Source organism: Hylobates moloch, unplaced genomic scaffold, assembly GCF_009828535.3.
Source record: "Hylobates moloch isolate HMO894 unplaced genomic scaffold, HMol_V3 SCAFFOLD_12, whole genome shotgun sequence".
Lineage (NCBI taxonomy): Eukaryota > Metazoa > Chordata > Mammalia > Primates > Hylobatidae > Hylobates > Hylobates moloch.
In genome coordinates this window covers 90,543,938-90,566,238 of record NW_026652287.1, presented here as the reverse complement: position 1 = coordinate 90,566,238, position 22,301 = coordinate 90,543,938, and the positions used below count along the sequence as shown (strand labels likewise).

The 22,301-nt window shown below is 34.9% G+C and overlaps 1 long non-coding RNA gene across 1 annotated transcript in view; it reads left to right on the top strand.

Annotated features, from left to right (window-relative positions):
* LOC131380714 (uncharacterized) overlaps nt 1-22,301 on the top strand; it is an 86,584-nt gene that overhangs the window by 8,626 nt on the left and 55,657 nt on the right. The gene's annotated exons all lie outside the window — the stretch shown is intronic.

Here is a 22,301-nt window from a genome sequence, read left to right as displayed (position 1 = left end):
CTATAATGTACAGAAATTCTTGTTTACATGTATATTCTCTAACACTGGAAAATAACACTGCAAATTAAAACATAATGAAACAATACTATCAATCACGTGAGGGGAAGTACTTTAAATTTATATTCTGTGTATCCCTAAATAATAAGTCAAATGTAAGAAAGAAATAAGAACATTATTATTTCTGAAAAATCACAAAAAATTGAATTTCTCAGCTATTAGAGAATGTACTTAACAAAAAGGGGAAAAATAAAAATGAAAAAAAGGAAAAGAACATAGAATATAGGATAGAAAGAAACCAACATAGTGGTTAAGGGAAAAGAAGTCCCAGGAGAGAAGTCTTCTGGAAAAAAAAAGAAGGATCTAAAGGATTATATAATATATTTGTCTATATGATTAATTCTATTCTGGGTAGTCAACAGGCTGAATCTAAAGTGGCCCCCAGGGATTCCCACTTTTTAATATTTACATCTTGTGTAATTTCCCTATTTTGAGTGTGGGCAGAGTCTGTAACTTGATACTAACCAACAAATTTAGGCAAATGTCATGGGATATCACTTCTGTGATGACATTACGTACAATTTCAACTCCTTTTATGAGGAGACACTCTCCCTTGCTGGGTATAAGAAAGCATGTGAACATACTGGAAGGCCCATATGGCAGGGAACCAAGGGTAGCCTCCAGTCAAGGAACCAAATCCTCTAACAGCCCATAAGAAACTGAGTGCTGCGAAGAGCGACCTGATGTTGGAAGCAAATCCTTCGCCAGTCAAGCTTCAGATTAGACAAGAGTCCCAGTTGCCTCTTTCATTGTAGCTTTATGAAAACCTCCAGCAGAAGACCCAGCAAAGCTGTGCTGGGACACTTGACCCACAAATGCACTAAAATAATAAATGTATATGTTTTAAACTGCTAAGTTTGTAGTAATATTTTACTGCAGCATCAAAAACCAATAGTAATAGATTAATAAAGTCAATTGTATATGGAAAAATTAATAATATATGGAAACTAAGCAAATAAAAAAAGTTTATGATTAGGGAATTTTATAAAGAAAACTGGGCTGGGTGTGGTGGCTCACACCTGTATTCTCAGCGTTTTGGGAGGCCAAGGGGGCAGATCACGAGTTCAGGAGATCGAGACTATCCTGGCTAACACAGTGAAACCCCATCTCTACTAAAAATTACAAAAATTTAGCCGGTCACAGTGGCGCGTACCTATAGTCCCAGCTACTCAGGAGGCTGAGAAAGGAGAATGGTGTGAATTCGGGAGGCAGAGCTTGCAGTGAGCACTCCAGCCTGGGCGACAGAGTGAGACTCCATCTAGAAAGAAAGAAAGAAAGAGAAAGAAAAGAAAAGGAAAGAAAGAGGGAGAGAGAAAGAAAGAAAGAAAGAAAGAAAGAAAGAAAGAAAGAAAGAGAAAGAAGAGAGAAAGAAAGAAAGGAAAAAGAAAGAAAGAAGAGAGAAAGAAAGAAAGGAAAAGAAAGAAAGAAAGGAAACTGAATAAAGTCTTACACATCTAATGCATGCGTGTGTTCTTTATTTTGTATTACTCTTGCTTTATTTCAAGGGTTTTTCAGGAAGTATATATATATAAAATATATTATCATATATATATTATAAACCTTTATCTCTGTGAATTGTGACTTGTCTTAGAACAGAAAAAGCTAGATTACAAACATTAACTATCTAAATTCTTTTTACATCTTCTGGGATTCAGTGTTGCAGATACCAACCAGATATTTTCCATTGTCAGTGACCAGTTTTATAATTTAGTAGTTTTCATAATTCTTACATATTTCTTTATTATTGTTTCGCCTAACTTTGTCTCTCTTCTTATTAATTTTACTCGTATGTTATAAGCTGTATTTCCATTCCATTTTCAAGCTTAGAAAAGTATTTTTTTAATACATATTTTTATTATTTTTTTTTTTCCGTTTGAGAACATACATACTTTTTATGTTGATTCTGGATTATTTTGCCTCCATCCTCCTTCAGTGTCTATCATCTAATCTATCGTCATGTTTGTCTTCTACTCTTGTCGAAATCGCATCTTTTGTTTTAGTAATTGAATTTTCCAGTGTTAATCGTGTTCTTTGGGTTTACCTGTGCCGACTTCTCACTTAAACCAACTCGAACATTATTTTGAACTTTGTCTCAGCCTGTTTGGTCCCTGTAGTTTGTTTCCATACCTCCCAGAATCTGTGTTGTCTTATATCCTGCAAGGACAACCTTTGGGTTGTTCCAAAACAAACAAACAAAAATATATTCTTTTCTCTCTTAGCTCATGGCTGCACAGGTACAGACTACATTTCCCAAAAATGTAACTTGATGTGACCATGTTATTTTATTCCAGCAAAAAAGATTAGAGTAAGTAGGAGTTTCCACTTCCATGTAATTTCTAAAATACACATAATTCACTTTCCTTGGGCCATATCTTTTCTACCTTCCTGCAGTCTGCAGTGTGAACCTGGCAATGGCCTTCAACCATAGAACCAAGTGTAACAATGGCAGAGCAACAAGATGGCAGAAACCTGGGTTCCTAAATAACCCCGTGGAAGACTGCTGACTCCTGCTGTAGATGGGCTGTACTGTCACATCAGAAAGAAACCCTTGTTTTAATTATTGTGCATCAGAGATTTATAGTTACAGCAGCTGAGGCTTTGCTCAAATCAATACCATTGCCAATTTACTTCTTAAATAATTTCTTTTCTTTATGTACGATATACTTTTTGGAGGTAGGCCTGTACATCTTCAGGATTGTTTTATTTTATATTTTTCTTTTAGGAGAAAATGCTTTTTAGAGGCCCTACGTTAGTCTTTCTTTTCTTTAGGACTCAGGCTTGATGAAACAGAGTTCTCCTAGTCTCATTGTTGCCCAAAATTTAGGATATGTAGCTTGTGCTTGGCCCTGATTCCTGGACTAGTCCTCTTGTGTAGTATCAGAGGGAAGGCTGAGAAGGAAGCAGACAGGGAGCAAAATGAAAGATAAAACAGTCCCAGAGATGGCATGGACCAGTGTGTACAAGAAACATTATTGCATAGCCTTATTTTCTGTAGAAACAGCTCAAACGGCAGAATGTTCAATTTAAAAACAAATCCCTAGAAACATCACAATCAGAATTAATAAAACCTGCCTCTACTGTTGATCCCTGCAGAACTGAAGAAATGTCCCAGCCCTTATCCCCATGTTTAGTGTTTCATAGCCATTCACTTCCTGTAGCTCCATTGGGTTGCAATATTATCTTCACTCACTCTATTATTTCCTTATAAAACTTTGAAATGATGAAATACAAGGGAGAATGTATTTTACAAGATGCAGTACTGTTCATTCTTTCCCTCTCCTTAAATATATTACTTATGTGGTGTCTTTGTCAATTGGAAGTGCTATAACAATGTAGCATTGACTGGGTAGCTTATAAATAAAAGATATTTATTTCTCACACTTTTGTAGACTAGAAGCCAAGACCAGGGTGCCAGCATGGCGAGGGCCCTCTTTACAGCTGCAGATTGCTAACTTCTTGTTGCATTCTCCCGTGGTGTAAAGGGGAAGAGATAACTCTCTGAAGTTCTTTTTATAAGAGCACTAACCCCATTCATGAGGACTCCACCTCATGACCTAATTACTTCCCACAGGCCCCATTGCCTAATAGCATCACGTTGGGGGTTAGAGTGTCAACATTTGAAATATGGGGAGACACAAACATTTCGTTGGTTGCACTTGTGCACCATCTGCTAAGATGTAATGTGAAGCTGTTGTTTCTCCTAGTCCTGAGGTATTCATTATCTGCACTAAGATTTTGGAATATAGTCATAAAAAAGTATCATGTGATCATGTGTATTTTTTTGCGGGGTGTGGAAGATTAGGGGATGCATTCCTGTTGCCTCATAAATTGAAATCAATATGATGTAGAGAAGACTGCTCTATTTTCTTGATTATGCAATCCGTGGACCCACAAATCAGAAAGAAAATGTGTGAGAAAACATTTCCTGGCCATCTCTCAGACAAATGAGTCTGTTTACTTTCCAAGGGTAATTTTTTTCAGTTTTAACTCACAAAATGATTCCTGTTTTTCATTTTGTAGGCCTTATAATTAGTGCAAATTGTCTGAAATTAGATTGTTGTCACTCTTACTTTCATATGTTCTTATAATTGTGGGTTGTCATACTTTTGTTAAGTCCTCATATGTGTCCTGAATGGAATTGTGGAGATAATGAGCCAGCTTAAATAGGAAGGATGGTTATTACCATATATAGTATCAATATAATTTTTAATTATTTGGGTAGAAAGCATTAATAATTAAAAGAAAACTTTTAAGAATAAAGTTTGGGAGTTATATCATTAACATTGTACTTTTAGCACTTTATTGAAATTAGCTAGCTATTTAATCAGCTATAATGTATAAATTAAAATCAGCTGTGTATTATAGTTAGTTTCTATTGCTCCCGTCATGGGCCAAGATATATTTTTGTCACACATATTTTACATCTGGGGAGCAGTAGACATGGGGAATGAAATTCTGAAGACTTGTTTAATACCATTTTAATTCTCAACCTGGGTATGTTTAAAATGTTTTTTTCTCAGTTTCCCATGGATTTTTTTTTTCAAGACAGATTGAGGCAAGAGAATATGTACACATATTCATTTGAGTTTATCTACACAAACTACAGGTAGACTCTTTATTCTGTAGAGATAAAAGAAAATCTAAAAATCCTTGATATGACTGTTAATATCTAGAATACTGTAGTACATGTTAAGTAGCCTATATATCTATCAACAGCAGGTTAATGACAACATAAAACATAATGTGGTGCAGGATCATCTGTTTAAATGATGTGTATTTTTTTCAGTCCTATAAGAAACTCAAAATAACAAAAAGCAATTTCTGCATATGAAAATACCCACCAGACTCCACACTAAAGGGAGCCAAAAGCTTGTCTCAGGTTTTGTGAGTCCTAAAAATTAATTTTGAGGGCCCTCTTTAAGAAAAATAATAAAAAATTATGAATTCAAAATGAAGTATGAAAATGAACATTTAGTTAGACTAAGAAAACAAATCGTAATACACTACAGATTTTAAAATGTCAGGAAACAACAGATGCTGGAGAGGATGTGGAGAAACAGGAACGCTTTTATGCCATTAGTGGGAGTGTAAATTAGTTCAACCATTGTGGAAGACAGTGTAATGACTCCTCAATGATCTAGAACCAGAAATTCCATTTGACCCAGCAATCCCATTACTGGGTATATACCCAAAGGATTATAAATCATTCTACTATAAAGACACATGCACATGAATGTTTATTGTAGCACTGTTCACAATAGCAAAGTCTTGGAACCAACCCAAATGCTCCTCAATGTTAGACTGGATAAAGAAAATGTGGCACATATACACCATGGAATACTATGCAGCCATGAAAAAGGATGAATTCATGTCCTTTGTACGGACATAGATGAAGCTGGAAACCATCATTCTCAGCAAACTAACACAAGAACAGAAAACCAAACACCGTATGTTCTCACTCATAAGTGGGAGTTGAACAATGAGAACACATGGGCACAGGGAGGGGAACATCACATACCGGGACCTGTTGTGGGGTTGGGGGCTAGGGGAGGGATAGCATTAGGAGAAATACCTAATGTACATGACGGGTTGATGAGTGCAGCAAACCACCATGGCATGCATATACCTATGTAACAAACCTGTACGTTCTGCACATGTATTCCAGAACTCACAACAAAAAAAACTGAAAAACATCACAAAATCCTGAAAAAAATGCATAATTTACTATCTAACCCATCTCCATAATGCTATTTGTTCCCTTATGCTTTTCTTGTATACTGTTTGATCCTTTTTATATAAAAATGACTCCACAATATCATTTATAGAAAGAAAATGGTAATTCAGTTGTCATCTAGTGAAGTTGGTCACAATTTACTCTTATTAGTAGTAATTTAGAAAGCTTTTAGCTTTGCAACTATCCCACTCCCTAGCCTGTGAAACCATGCTAGCAATATATCTGGCAGTACTGCAAGCCAATAAATATATCCATTCCACCAAACTTAACTCCTTTACCAAATTTCTAAAATACTATCATCTACTCTAATGTCCCTCTGTCAACCCCTACAACCTTCACACCTCCACATATGTGAAGAGAATCTACCTAGAAGTTCATAGAGGAAAGGATAGTAGTTTAACCAAATGTGATTAAATTTCTTTACTTTTGTAAATTTTGCAGAAACATATGACTGCCACATGAACAAATTGCTAAAGTCTTTCCAGGGATTTGGAAGGGACTCAGAATAAGTGAAGTTCTGAAGCTTAACCTTCTTTCACTTCTCAGTATACCTGCTCCTGGTGTTATTACGAATCCTCTTACATCTTCCAAACACACACATACCCTGAGATTAACTATGTGGTATGAAGAAAACATCCTAAAAGTCTTATTTTGGAATGTTCGTTTGTTTTGGTTTGGGTTTTGTTGTGTCTTATCAAGAAAGGGGCTGCAATTGCCACAGATAAGCAGGAGGAAAATGAGTCAAAGATGGTGGCCCTATGGGGAATGGTTCTTTAGGGAAGAAGTTCTCCAGAGGCTGAAAGAATACATACTGCTGCCGATTACACCAATAATGGGAATTTAAGCCCCAACCAAATGTAGTACCTCTCAGACAGTGATGACTAAATGTGAACCAGATGTTAGATGCTATACATTAGAAACTTTGTATAAAAACTAAGGACATGGTATGGAAAGACTGAAGAAAGGGTTTTTGAATGGACCATCTCGTCATGCCCAAGGGGTAATAGGAGATAAGTGATGGCAAAAATGATAACGATTAAATTTCACAACCAGCTGGTGAACAGAGACTCTTCCAGAGTTAATTTGCTTAAGGAAAATGACTTTTATTGTTTAACCTCAGAATCTATGCAGCAGATTCATACTTGTTACAAATACTTTGCATATTCATAATTATCAGTAGCATTTAAAAATAGATCTGTAATCACATGAACCTCTTCATCCCTTAACTTGTAAATATAAAATCATTAGGAAAATACATCTAAAACAGAAATAGGCAAGAAGGATCATTGTTTATTCTGTCAGGGTCATGCAGTGACACTTTATGTCTCTAGGTGAACGTGCCTTTATTTAATTTCCCATTTACTACTTATTAATATATTTTACAGCTCCAAAGTAAAGATGTTAATTTGTAGATAAGCCAAAAGTATGCAAATAATACTTGTCCTATAGCAATGATGACTTCTCTCTCATAGCTTTGCAAATGAATTTTATTTGGTGGAGATTCAAATGATATCAGCAAAATTATGACTTTAATGTCCTATAGGACGTTAACCAGCTTTGATTCTATATAGCAATCTAATTGTAGCGTCCTGTTTTTCTGCCATAATTACTTGTGCTCTCTCCAATTCACTTTGGACCTGCCTTACCAAGTTGCTGTTCCTTCATTAATGAATTAAGTAAATCTTTGACATATGCTCACTTTATTTGTATCAAAATGAGGCTCTAAATTTTTGGAAATTATAATCAAAACTACACATATTTGAAAGAACGTTTTGGTTCTCTGAATCGTGGGCTGGAAATGGGGATGTTGCTTCCTGCTAAACTGACTGCCAAAATTAACTACTCCTGAAAGGAAAGCATCACATAATTCTCCTTGTTAGCCATGGCTTCTACATTTGTTTAAACAAGAAAATATCTATAATTGAAAACAGAAAGTCGGAAATTGAATAACCAAAAAGATAAGGATGATTTTTATTACTTATAATAACTTTGGCCATAGGTCTTTAGAAAATTAAATGAAGAAGAAAAAGCACAGAGTGAGCATATATTTATTTAAAAATATTACTGAATTAGAGTGAGAGTATATCACATAAAAGATATGTGACAGTGTGTTTGATTTTTTTTTGTATTTCCTAATTTTTCTATAATAGGCAAGAGTTTGGTACAAATTAAAATGTTTAAAACAAGATTTTTGTCTTAGATTTTTTTCTTATTTCTCTGTTTTACTTGTTTTAGACTTAATTTGTTAGAGCAGTGTAGGTTCACAGCAAAGGACAGGAAGGTTCAAAGATACTTCATATACTCTCTCCCCACCACATGCCTAGCGTCCCCAATTATCAACATCCCCCACCAGAGTGGTACATCTGTTAGAGTCAATGAACAAACATTGACACGTCATTATTAACAAAGTTCATAGTTCGTATTGGGGTTTATACTTGGTGTTTTACAGTCTATGGATTTGGACAAATGTATGATGACAGGTATCCAACATGATAGTTTCATTTAGAGTATTTTTACAGCCCTAAATATCCACTATGCTCTGCTAATTCATTTATCCTGATTCATTCCTTGCCCCCCGCAACCCCTGGTAACCACGAATATTTTCACTGTCTCAATAGTTTTGCCTCTTCTAGACTGTCATACTTTTTACATACAATTTTTATACGACCGTTTGGTTTTTAATATTTCATTGACTTTCTATATACATTTTAGAATCAGCTTATTTATATCTACTAAAATCCTGCTGGAATTTTGATTGTAATGGCATTAAATCTATAGGCCAATTATGGAAGAATTGCCAACTTAACAATATCTATATTTGTAATTCATTAACATAATAAATCTAACAATTTCTTTGGTTCTTGTTTGTTTCATGTCATCAGCATTTTAGTTTTCAGCATATAAATCTGTACATATTTTTAGAATTATGCTCAAGTATTTCATTTTATGTAAGCTACTATAAATGGTATTATATTTTTAAGTTGCTTTCCAGTTGTGTATTGTTAGCATAAAGAAACTTATTTTGTATGTTGACTTTTAACCTATGGTGTTAACCTCAGTTTTACTAGTTCTAGTGTGTCCGGAATTGGTGGGTTCTTGGTCTCGCTGACTTCAAGAATGAAGCTGCGGACCCTCGCGGTGAGCGTTATAGTTCTTAAAGATGGTGTGTCTGGAGTTTATTCCTTCTGTTCGGACATGTCCGGAGTTTCTTCCTTCTGGTGGGTTCATGGTCTTATTGGCTTCAGGCGTGAAGCTGCAGACCTTCGTGGTGAGTGTTACAGTTCATAAAGGCGGTGAGTCTGGAGTTGTTCATTCCTCCCAGTGGGTTTGTGGTCTTGCTGACTTCAGGAGTGAAGCTGCAGACCTACCTGGTGAGTGTTACAGCTCATAAAGGAGGCATAGACCCAAAGAGTGAGCAGCAGCAAGATTTATTGAGAAGAGTAAAAGAGCAAAGCTTCCGAAGGGGACCCCAGCAGGTTGCCACTGCTGGCTTGGGTGGCCAGCTTTTATTCCCTTATTTGACCCCGCCCACATCCTGCTGATTGGTCCATTTTACAGACTTCTGATTGGTCCATTTTACAGAGTGCTGATTGGTGCATTTACAATCCTTTAGCTAGACACAGAGTGCTGATTGGTGCATTTACAATCCTTTAGCTAGACACAAAAGTTCTCCAAGTCCCCACCCCACCCAGAAGCCCAGCCGCCTTAATCTCTCACTAGGAGTGAGTTTATTGGTTTGTTTGAAAGATTATTTGGGATTTTCTACATAGGCAATCATGTGGTCTATAAATAGGATCAAAATTTTTTTTTTTTTTTTGAGACGGAGTCTTGCTCTGTTGCTCAGGCTCAAGTGCAGTGGCACAATCTCAGCTCACTGCAAGCTCCACCTCCCAGGTTCACGCCATTCTCCTGCCTCAGCATCCTTAGTAGCTGGGACTACAGGTGCCTGCCATCATGCCCAGCTGATTTTTTTGTATTTTTAGTAGAGATGGGATTTCACTGTGTTAGCCAGGATGGTCTTGATCTCCTGACCTAGTGATCCACCCACCTCAGCCTCCCAAAGTGCTTTGATTACAGATGTGAGCCACCATGCCCAGCCTATTTAGGATCAATTTTATTTCAAAGTTTCAATCAGAATTATTTTTATCTTTCTTGCCTTATTTGCTTTGGCTAGGACTTCCAGCATGACCTTGAATAGAAGTTGGGGGAATGAACATCCTTGCCTTATTTTCCCCACTGTGTTTAAGTTTTCTTGCCATATAAGTAATTATCACTGCCTTGGCAGCTTCAAGCAACACAGATTTTTTTAATCACAAAGCTTCCATGGGCCAGGAGTCTGAAGATGGCTTAGCTGGTTCCGCTGCTCAGGATATGACTATGCTGAAATTATAGATTTGACTGGGGATAGAATCTCATTTAAGGTGCAGTGTTCTCTTTCAAACTCACATGGCTGTTGCCAGAATTTTGTCTCTTGAGGTTGTGTGATTGAAGTCCCCGGTTCTTGTTAGCTGTTAAGATTGCTCTCAGCTTCTAGAACCTGTTCTCAAATTCTTGCCACATGGCCCCTTCCATCCTTGCTGTCTCAAAATGTCAGTTTACTTCTTCAAGACAAGGAAAAAAACTCTCTGACTCTCCACCTGCATTTAAAGGGCTCCTGATTAGGTCAGGCCCTGCTAAGATAATCTCCCTTTTGATAAACTCAGTTAACTAATAGTAATGTAATCACAGGAGCGATGTGCCATTATATTGTCTGTTCTCACCCACCCTCCATGGCAGTAGAATATTTAAGGTGTGTACAGCAGGGAACAGGAATCTCAAAGGCCATTTTAGATTTCTATCTACCACATCAAAATCTTAAGAAGTAACCATTTAGACTTTCATCATGAGATGTGATGTTACCTATAGTTTTATTTTAGATGCCTTTTATCAGCTAAAGAAGTTCCTGTTTATTTCTAGTTTGTTGAGTTCCTTTTTGTTTTGTTTGCTTTGTTTTGGTGAATAGATGTTGAATTTTGTCAAATGTTTTTTCTGCATCAATTGATATGATCACATGGTTTGATCTTTAGTCTGCAAATACGGTGGATTACATTGAGTTTTTTGTTGTTGTTGTTGTTGTTGTTTTTGAGATGGAGTCTCGCTCTGTTGCCCAGGCTGGAGTGCAGTGTCACAATCTCGGCTCACTGCAAGCTCCGCCTCCCAGGTTCACACAATTCTCTTGCCTCAGCCTCCCCAGCAGCTGGGACTACAGGTACACGCCACCACGACTGGCTAATTTTTGTATTTTTAGTAGAGACAGGGTTTCACTGTGTTGGCCTGACCTTGAGGTCCACCCGCCTCGGCCTCCCAAAGTGCTAGGATTACGGGCGTGAGCCACCGCGCCCAGCCTACATTGAGTTATTTTTAATACAGAACTAATCTTGTTTTTCCTGGATGAATTTCACATGGGCATGGTATATTATTTCTTATATATATTTTTAGATTTTATGTACTAATATTATGTTGAGAATAATTTGCATATAGATTCAAAAGAAATATTTGGCTAGAGTTCTCTTTTCTTGTGCTATCTGGGTATTAATAGCCTCAAAATGAATTATGAATATTCACTCCAATTCTATTATCTGGAAGAGATTGTATAGCATCGATGATATTTCTTATTTAAATGTAGGTTTATTTCTTATTTAAATGTTCCTGTGAAACAACTTGGGGCTAGAAACTGTCATTTTCAGAATGTTTTGAACTACAATTTAAATTCCTATAATTATTATACAACTATTGACCTTATCTATTTCTTTGTAAGTTAATTTTCATAATTTGGGACTTTCAAGTAATTGGTTCATTACATATAACTTGTATTTATGTGTTTATATTTTTCATATTATTCTTTACTTTTCTTTATTAAATGTCTGTAGAGTCTGCACTGATAGCCATCTTCCACTTCTGCTATTGATAGTTTGTGTCTTTACTATTTTTTCTTTGTCAGTCTAATAAAAGGTTTTTCAAATATATTGATATTTGCAAATATAAATAGCATATATTGCACAGAATATGAAATTTTCTGAATCATGATACATTTGTTGATTGGTAGATATACATATAGATATTGATTATAATTATGATGAAAACAGAACACTATACTGTATCTACCAAATTCCACTAAAAGATTTATTTTTTTCACACTCATTAACATGATTTCCACATAGCATAATCCAATAAATTTAGAAATGACCCAAAGTACTATATTATGTTTATTATCATTCTATATATTCTGGTGTTCATAAAAATTGAAATAAATAATAATTGGTTTTAACTGCAAAATATTGAATTTCAATTTAGACTATATGGAAAGACACATGGTTATTCACTGAGAATACAAAAGCAGGATTAATATTAAAAGCAGCAAATATAATATGGGCACTGTCTTTGATTTAGCTATGAATATAAATTTACTTCTTTACGTGGTCAAAGTTGACAACATACAGAAAGTACAAGAATTTTAAATAATTCTTTAAAAATATCATTTGAAGCTTTTATTCAGAATAAATGTAGACGTGTCTTGCCAAAAATAAGACTCATTAGTTTTGAAATATTGCATTAAAGAAACCAGGCATTCTTTTAGGGGCAGGGAGTGATGGTGAAATTTTATATTACATTTCAATAAGCAAATAAATACATTATAATGGCTAGAATTAATAACTTCTCATCATTCAAGCTTCAAAAATTAAACATTTGTATCAAGAGAGAAATAAATCAGAATATTTTGTTAAGTTACTCAGTCTCTTATATATAACTGTCCTTTACTTTGAAAATAAATAGTGCTTTCCAAAAACTGATTTCTTTTTGTTTAGGAAGCATTAAAATGTACCCTTTAAAAATACTGCTTGCTTCAAGTGTGTCAAGCTTAATGGCAATGACATGTAACATATTGAAGAATAAACAAAATAGCACAGCATAATTTTTCTTCTAATGCTGTCTAAGCAGTTTCTCTACTTGTTAAAAATTGTTTTTGCCCTCCTAAAGTTCACTTGTCAAAATGATAAAAATAAAAATGGATTTCATGCTTCAAATTATGCTAGCCTTAGGTAAAATATCTTTTAAAGCCCACTGCTTCTTTATTTTTCAGTAGAAAAGATTACTAGCAATATGGAGACACATTAAGAAGTAACTTTTCTAATATTGTAGAAACTCAGGGAAGAATCCATGAAGTAGTAACGTGTATACTAAGTAGAAGTTATACACCAAGGGAGATGGCATTTATTTTTTAATTTGTAAGATTTGTTTTATTTTTGAGAATAATAAAACCCAAACTATGAATTAAATAATTTTTATTAAGGCCACCAACAGAGCATTGGCAAGTCATTATAATTTCTTTCTAATTTCTGTCTCATTGTAAGTTTGGATATAAATGATATAAAAAGTAAATGATTAATTAGATATATAATAACATTAAAAATAATTTCTATCTGGTATTATTATGATGAGATTTATTTAGTATCAAATCCAACATCACACCGTGTACAGTCTATAAAAGTAAGTTGAAGAGTTCTTAGTTATTCACATGTTCTGGTAATTAGCTGAAACAGTCTCTCTGGCCGTCGATCTGTGGGGTATCTAGTGGTATAATTAGACGTGAAACATTCTCAAAGTTGTTTTCCAAATCAAACACAAACCAGGAAGATTGTTTTAAGTGCCTGGATTTGTAGAGAAGGAACACTCTTTAATGAACAGGGACAGATATCTTTACAGAAGTAAATGAGAGGTTGGTAATAGAGAGTAATTGCATCACTTTGATGAAAATATTCATTTCCATAAGAGTGTGATAGAGCTGTAAGAAGAAGGTTTTAAAATGTAGATATATTCTTAGTTTGCCCTGGGATATTCAGATATTATGAATAAATGTAGCAGAAGTTCATTCTACTGGGATGTCTTTGCCCAGGGAATGTGCATCATACATGTTTGTATACCATCAATTAATAAATATCATTGAATACCCTACTCAAGCAAATATAGTAGTCTAGGAACTATGTACATAGCAGTAAACTAGACAAGGCCCATTCCTTTCAGAAGGTTGAAACTCACTGGTCTGATATAGGGCCATCAATACTCACTGTAGTCTATGTTTTGGTTTTAGAACACAGCCCCGTGTCCTGCCAAAGCGGTGTTATTGCCAGCCTGCCAGCTAATAAAACAACGCTTTGCTCTCTTTCCACGTTCGGGCTACATCTGAAAGACTTTGGATCTTACTCTGTTCTTGTGGCGCAGAGGACTCTGCCTACTGTAGCCTCGGATCATCATAGTGTTGATTGTCAGTAACACTCAATGCCATATGGATTAATTTACCTTACCCAGGACTAATTACACACAAAGGCAGATATAGGCATTTAAGGAGGAAGAGCCTGGGTGATATTGTCATAAACAGCCTTTCCCATTGTTTGGGAAAATCTATTTTGATGGTTTAAAGCTGAAGGGCAGCAAAACCCATTATTGATGCAGCTGTAAGTAGTATTTGTGGTGGATGCAAGGTTTGAAATTGATAAAAGACAAGAAAATTCCCTTACTTTCTGTGACACAATTACCAAGGAACTTAGGCTGGAGAAATGGTGGATGAGAGAGGTCTAAAACATCCGTGGAACTCCCTAAATCTCTGAATATCCTTGAACGTTCAGGGCTTTCCAAATGGGACCACTAATATCAGACTGATGCCTTTATTAGGTAGGAATTCCTCCTATTGAATTTCAGTAGACATTAATACACATTTCCTGGAACTGGGTTGGAGATGGTGCTGTGGCAGTAGCATTTACCTAGTTTAGAGATTAATGAGCCATCTATCTAGTACATTTCAATGAAACTTCCAATCAGTAGGTCATATATGGTCCAAATTAAGCTACTCCTGTTTTAACTACATGCGTGATTTTCTGAAAGGAGGCACCCAAAATCTCTCAAAGGATGTTTTAGGGAATGCTTATATGTTACAATGTTAAAAATTGTATTTTAAGGAGAAATAAAGTTGCTACCCATTGATATAGTTGATATAATTTTAATCTTTTAAGACACATTATTGGAATAAAGGAACCTGAAAAAATAATTTTATATCTGCTTTTAATATTGTATTTTATCTCTAATTGTAAATTAGATTTAAAGTTACAGAATAGTGTGTTCCAGTTTTGTATCTGAAGAAGGGATGTTTGTGGTATTTGGAGAAGCTGGGCTATAAATGTATTATGCTGGTGTTTTGGGATAATATGGCATATAAAAATCCTCCATTAGTGCATTGCTTTCATTACCCTTTAATTGACTATATTACCCACTCATCAGCAATTATAAGGCATCTAGCAGTTAAGGCATTTTTTTTTTTTTTTTAAGATGGATTCTCACCCTCTTGCCCAGGCTGGAGTGCATCAGCGTGATCTTGGCAGACTGTGATCTCTGCCTCCCGGGTTCAAGCAATTCTCCTGTCTCAGCTTCCCAAGTAGCTGGAATTTCAGGCGCCCACCACCACACCCAGCCAGTTTTTTGTGTATTTAGTAGAGATGGGGTTTCACCATGTTGGCCAGGCTGGTCTTGAACTCTTGACCTTGTGATTGGCCCGCCTAGGCCTCCCAAATGCTGGGATTATAGGCGCGAGCCACCACACCCGGCCTAAGGCATGTATTTTAATATCATAATTATTTTATGAATTATTAGTAGGCTGGATCTATCCTATTCACTTTACTAACTACACCATCAATGTATTTTATTAAATGCGTCAGAGAATGGTTCAGCAAAACTTACTGATATTGTATCTGGTTAAACATCACATGGTGGTAACTCACGCAAATTGTAGACAAACTACTCTAGTGAAATAAATATGCTTTTCATTCTTAAATTTGAAAGAGCAAACCATAAAACGAAGGCAGATTTCTTATGTAGTTATGCCTTTAAATGTTTTAATAAATGAGGCAGATGGAAATGAATCATTAACAGCTATATATTGCAAGACAAATAAGGTCCAGAGGTGTCAAGGTCAACCTTGGCTAGAGAGTAATGAGATGTACATAATTAAAGGGGATATTGTTAGATACACAAACGAAGTGAGGTAATGAGATATTCCAAAAGGCCAAAAGGGAGGCAATTGGAGAACCACACATATGTGTGGTAATGAGATGCCAAGGCTTTTGAAAAGTTAGCTTTTAAGAAGAAAGAGCCACAGGCTGCCCAAGGCAACACATTTTAATCTTTGCTACTCTAGGTAACCACAAGGAAAGGCTCTTCTCATCCCCAAATCCCAAGTATGTTCCTCACCTTGCCCCAGCAAATCACTTTCTGATCTTGTTTTGCAATATTGTTTGCATTTCTGTAATAGCACCTCCTAGCAGGGTAAGGTGATGTGGGCAAGAGGTGGCTGATGCAATTGAATTAATTAAAACTGCACTTTAACTGAGGTAATTCTGTGTGAAAATTTTTGCATTTAAATGACAAATGGATCTAAATGTCATTGCCCATAATGAAAAATGAAATAAAAACTACAGGCTCTTTCTACTGAATCAAATTACAAATGAGAATTTTATTTCAATAGAAAATATTTTTGAAAGACTTCAATAGCAGAACTTATTAATACAACGAAGAGATAATAATTAGGCCAATAATGTAGTTACATCTAATTTATCAATTTTAAAACTGTTTATATGTTTTTATTTTAAAAATAAATTCACAAAGAATGAGCATGGCTCCTAGTTCTCCCTTTTGCTAGCTTAAATACATAAATTAACTTATTTTACATGTGTAATATATATGTGTTGATTATTAGAAGAACCAAAACAAAAACACAGATAACCAAAAAGAAAAAAAAACCTCACATTTAGTTTCAACAATGAAAATAACAGTTAAAACTTTCACATATATATATATCATGATATCAGTTCATTTCCTGAATATTTGTAACATTAACTTCACTATATGCTCTATTAAATAATTCTCGTTCTTTAAAATACTGGAGAAAAGCATATTTATATATAAATATATATGTAAATGATGGAGAGTTAACAAGAAGCTGGTCAAAGTCAGTTTGTTTTCTTGGGATCTGGAGCATGATACTATGCTCAAAATGAGCCATGTTGTAAACCATAGCTAGCTGCTCAAATAGAGCATCTGGGTGGTCAGGCATCTCCTTAACTGCATTCAGCCTGTATAGAGGATTAGCAAGTGAACATGTCTTCATCATGCTCCCCATTTATATAGATTGTAGGATATACCATCAGAGCCTACTGCTCTAACTTCCATTGGCAGAGTCTCTAATGTAGTCTCCTTTTCTCAGAGGCAACTGGCCCAGGGGATCCAGCTGGTATAGGCTCAGCCTGGCTAATCCAGTACCTGGGGCAATCAATATCTCTGACATCTTAGTGAAGTGCTGCTCTGCCCACTGTAAATATTTAAGTGCCTTAAGGAACAGTTCTGGTCTCTCTTTCTGCTCTCTTGTACCTTTTTGTCCTAGATGAGATCCTCCATTCCCAGAACTTTCATTACAGTCTATATGCTAATGAATACCAAATTTATATCAGCAACCCACTTTTCTCCTTCAAGTTCCAAATTGGAACATCCAACGGCCTAATTTACATCTACATTTAATGTCTCACAGATATCTCAAATTTAACATGTCAAAAATCAATCTCTTAATTTCTACTTGCCTTCTCCACAAACCTCCACCTTTTCCAACTTTCCTCTATCTAGTTGTTCAGAACAAACTTGGGATTTGTCTCTCTTTTAGTAAAAAAAAAAACAAAATAAAACACGACTTCTAGAAATCAACAGTGAAAGACAACGCATTGGAAAAATAGTCAAAGAATGTGAACAGATAGTTGATTGGACAAATGTATGAAAATATATCAAATTGCACATATATAAAAAGGAACACATTTATTCTAAAACTAACAAACTATCCAAAAAATTGAAAACTGCTGTATCTGTGAGGCCAGCTCATACACAATGAAACAGTTCCTTTGAAGAAGGTAGATATCTGAAAATATTCACCAAAATTGCAGATGCATTTACCCTTTGACCTGGAAATTCCATTCATGGAATTTAAAAAATTGGGTCATATATATGTGTGTATATATATATATATAACACACATAGACGAAGTTGGTAAGTGTGGCATGCGTCAGGATAACAAATGATTGGAAACGATTTAAGTATCCAGCAATAAGAGTCCGGCAAATAAATTGTCTTTTATTTAGTAAAGAAGTACACAGTTAAAACATTTTCTAAGTCCAGGTAGGGAGAGACTTGGGGAATATTTTTGTTAAGAGAAAGAAAAAACAAGATGCATAATCATGGACATATTGTGCCACATTTTATAAGATTAGGAAGGTGCTAAGTAGAAACGTATTTGCTTTTATTTGTATAAAATGTGAAAGAATAAGTGAGAAACTAATAAAAATTGTGGAATGAAGTGAATGGACAGAGATGGAGTGATGTTTCTCAGAATATATTTTAAAAATAGTTTTGTTTTTGAATCACATAAATATATTACCTAATCACAAGCTTTTCATGAATTAAATTAATAAAATTTAACAGAATAACAGAAAAATTAAAAATACATGGTAGCCAGGAAGATTTAACAGAATAACAGAAAAATTAAAAATACATGGTAGCCAGGAAGATTTCGACTAAGAACCATTCAACATTAGAAAATATATTAATGTAATTTACAACATTAACATATTAAAGGATAAAATTTTTATGATTGTTGTCATATTTCATTAAAAAGAGGATTGTTAAGGTTTGATATGAACTTTCAAAATACATCTCCTAGCATTTTCTCTCTTTTTCCTGATTTTGTCTTAAGAATTCACGTGGTATGTTTTTAAACTTCAGGAAATGAACAGTAAAGCATCACTTGAGTGAAAACCATACCTGTTTATTTAGCAAACTTAGTACTGACCATTGACAGATAATTAGTAACTACTTCCAAGAATTTCAAATGTCTCTGAATGTCCTTTCTTGTAATCAAAATTTTAAATATTTTAAGACATTTAAACATGGCTGACCATGCGTAAGAAATCTTAACATTATAAAAGAAATGCTAAAGGAACAGAACATACAGGTCATACCAAACAATAAGCACGCATATTAATAAGTTAGGACGCCTTGTTACAACACTGATTCTTCACGTCTCCCTCAGAGATTCTGATTCGATGATTCTTGGGTGGGGCCCGAGATGTTGCATCACTAACAAATGTTAAACAAAATGTATAGGAGGTCATTGGTCTGGACTGAGCTCCTGCACTAGGCCCAACAAACCAAACCAAAATGGAATCATTCATTCTGAAGTTCCAGGCCACCAAGCAGAAACTAAATTATTTGACCTTCCAAAAAATTGAGAGAAGCAGTCAAATATCGAAACAGGCCAGTGAAAACTGGATAAAGAAATCCCCAAATCCCCTCTGCTTTGAGTTGTACAAGAAAAGTAACTTTTAAACGACATTTTGTTTTCTGTTTCTGTTTTCCTCTGCCCTTTTCTGTTTATAAAACCAACCTCCCCAGATAGACTCATTTGAATACACATTCTGCCTTACAGAATGAGTTGCTGCATGATTCTAGAATTGCAAATAAAAGACAATTAAGATCTTTAAACTAAATTTATTGTAATTTTGTCTCTTGACACAAACTACCATGTGATGCTGAAGATGCCCGCCAGAGAATGATACGTGTAGTTGCACTGAGCTAGACCATAAAGCTAAGATATGAAGATGAATAGAAAGAAGACACTGGGAAAAGAAAAAAAAAAGATAAAAAAATTATTGATTGGATGAATATATGTCACCTAATTTCCTATATTACAGCAATACAAAAGTCTTCGGAATCTCAAAAATTTACCATACTTTTGGGTAAATTTTAGGTAAAAAACACAACTTTTGTGTCCTTGCACATTGTATACCTTTCTTTTCAATAGGCCCCCCTCTACTATCCAAAATTGTGAAGGGTATTTTGGACAATGTGAGTGTGCCTTGAATTTATTCTGTTGGGAGTGTGAAATCACTAAAATATTCTAAGTAGGAGAGTGGGATGACAATATTTTTATTTTATATGTGTCAATAGGGCAGCAGTGTAGAGGATGGATTGCTAGGGTCAGAAAACAAGCATTTAAAAATTACAAATTATAGATTCATGTTTAAGCAGTAAATTGATTTTTGGAATATGTGCCAAGATAATTTAACAGGGAAAAGATAGCCTTTTCAAAAAATAGGGGTAGACCAATTAGATAACTGTATGGAAAAATAAATGAGCCTAGATCCACATTTCATACTACCCCCATAAATTAACATGAAATAGACTACGGACTTAATGTAAGAGCCAAAACTCTTAAATTTCTAAAAAAAAAAGGTAGAAAGCTTTGTGCTATTTGGTAAGGTACAAATTTCTTTACAAAGACCAAAAAAAGGTACAAACTATAAGAGATAACATTTACTAGAATGAAATTTATGTGCTTTTCTAAAGATACAGTTGAGAGAACGAAAAGGCGTGTCAGAGATTGAGAGAAAATAATGTAAAATACATATTTAACAAATGTTTTTCATCCAGAATAAAAAAATACTCATATGACTCATTAATAAAACTAACAATCCATTTTTGAGAAAGCAAATTATTTGAAACATCACGTTAAAAAGAAGATATCCCAGAACTTAAACTATATATATATAAACTATATATATATAAACTATATATATATAAACTATATATATAAAAACTATATATATATATATATATACATAAAGTTATCTGAATGGCCAATGAGCTCATGAACAGATACTCAACATCACAATCATTAGGGAATGCAAAGAGAAACCATAATGAGATCCCATTATCCACCCACAAGACTTGCTAAAGTTAAAACAAAAACAGAAACAACTGACAATGGCATTTGCTGAAGATAATGTGGAACACGTAAAGCTCATGCATTCTTAATGAAATACAAAGTGGTATAGCCACTTTGGGGAAAAATTTGGTAATTTTCTTTTAAAGCTAAACATATTTTCCATATGACTTAGGCACATTTTCTGTATTTTTTCAAAAATAAATGGAAACATATGTCTGCAGACTTGTATGTAATTTTTTTTTTTTTTTTTTTTTTGAGACGGAGTCTTGCTCTGTCGCCCAGGCTGGAGTGCAGTGGCATGATCTCGGCTCACTGCAAGCTCTGCCTCCTGGGTTCACGCTATTCTCCTGCCTCAGCCTCCCAAGTAGCTGGGACTACAGGCGCCCGCCACCACGCCCCGCTAATTTTTTGTATTTTTAGTAGAGACGGGGTTTCACTGTGTTAGCCAGGATGGTCTCGATCTCCTGACCTCGTGATCCACCTACCTCGGCCTCCCAAAGTGTTGGGATTACAGGCGTCAGCCACCGCACCCGCCGACTTGTATGTAAATGTTAATAGCAGCGTTATGAATAAAAGACAAAAACTGGAAACAGATGTCCATCACTTAATTAACAAAGAAAATGTGCTAATATCTATAATACAGAATACTATCTTACAATTGTAGGGGTTCTACAGGATTTGGGAAGTGATCAAGAAAATACATATGATTAATAAGTCAGTAAAACAGAACAAGCTTTATTGGTTGATGTTTGGACAGAACTGCAAGAGAGGGGTGGTCTCTCATAGCATGAAACTGTCCAGAGGCTTAAGGTGAGGGACACCATGTAGACAGAGAACTGTCAGGGCAAAGGGGAATCAGAGTGATAGCTTACATGTCTAGGTATTGTCATTCAGCAGCAGGGGAGTCTCTTAGTAAGTTACCAATGACCTCTGAATGCCAATGGTCATTTGGGGTCTTATAACCAGAAGGTTCTAGGTTATCAATGACCAACAGATGTTAAGTGTAGTTTTGCAGAATATGCAAAGCAAGCAGACCTTAAATGACTAAAAACTCTGCTTGTTTGGCTGTTTTAAAAAACAATTACATGTGTAAAAATTTGAATGTGATGTCAGTAGGCTCTTGTGCTAATGGATCTCAGAGTGCCCTGAAGAAACAACCAACCTACGGGCCAAAACACATTGTCCAAATTGGTTCATTTTATATTACAGTGATGAAAAGGGGAAAAATTACTAATACATTTATCCATATACATAAATCTCAAAAGCATTATTTTAAGTAAAATAAGTTAAAAACAGAATATACATTTGTCCCCCTTATCCATGGTTTTGTTTTCTGCAGTTTCAGTTACCTGCACTTAAGTATGATATTTTGAGAGAGCAAGAGAGATACCACATTCACATAATTTTATTATAGTATATTGTTATAATTATTCCACTTTATTATTAGTTATTTTTATTAATCTATTAGACCTAAGTTATAAACTATATATATAGTTTATAATATATAAAGATACACACTATACATATACTCTACTATATATATATATGTTTACATATATAAATATACTAGGTGTATATATATATACACCTAGTGTGTGTATTTATGTGTTTGTGTATATATATATATAAAATGTGTGTGTATATATATATACTCGCACA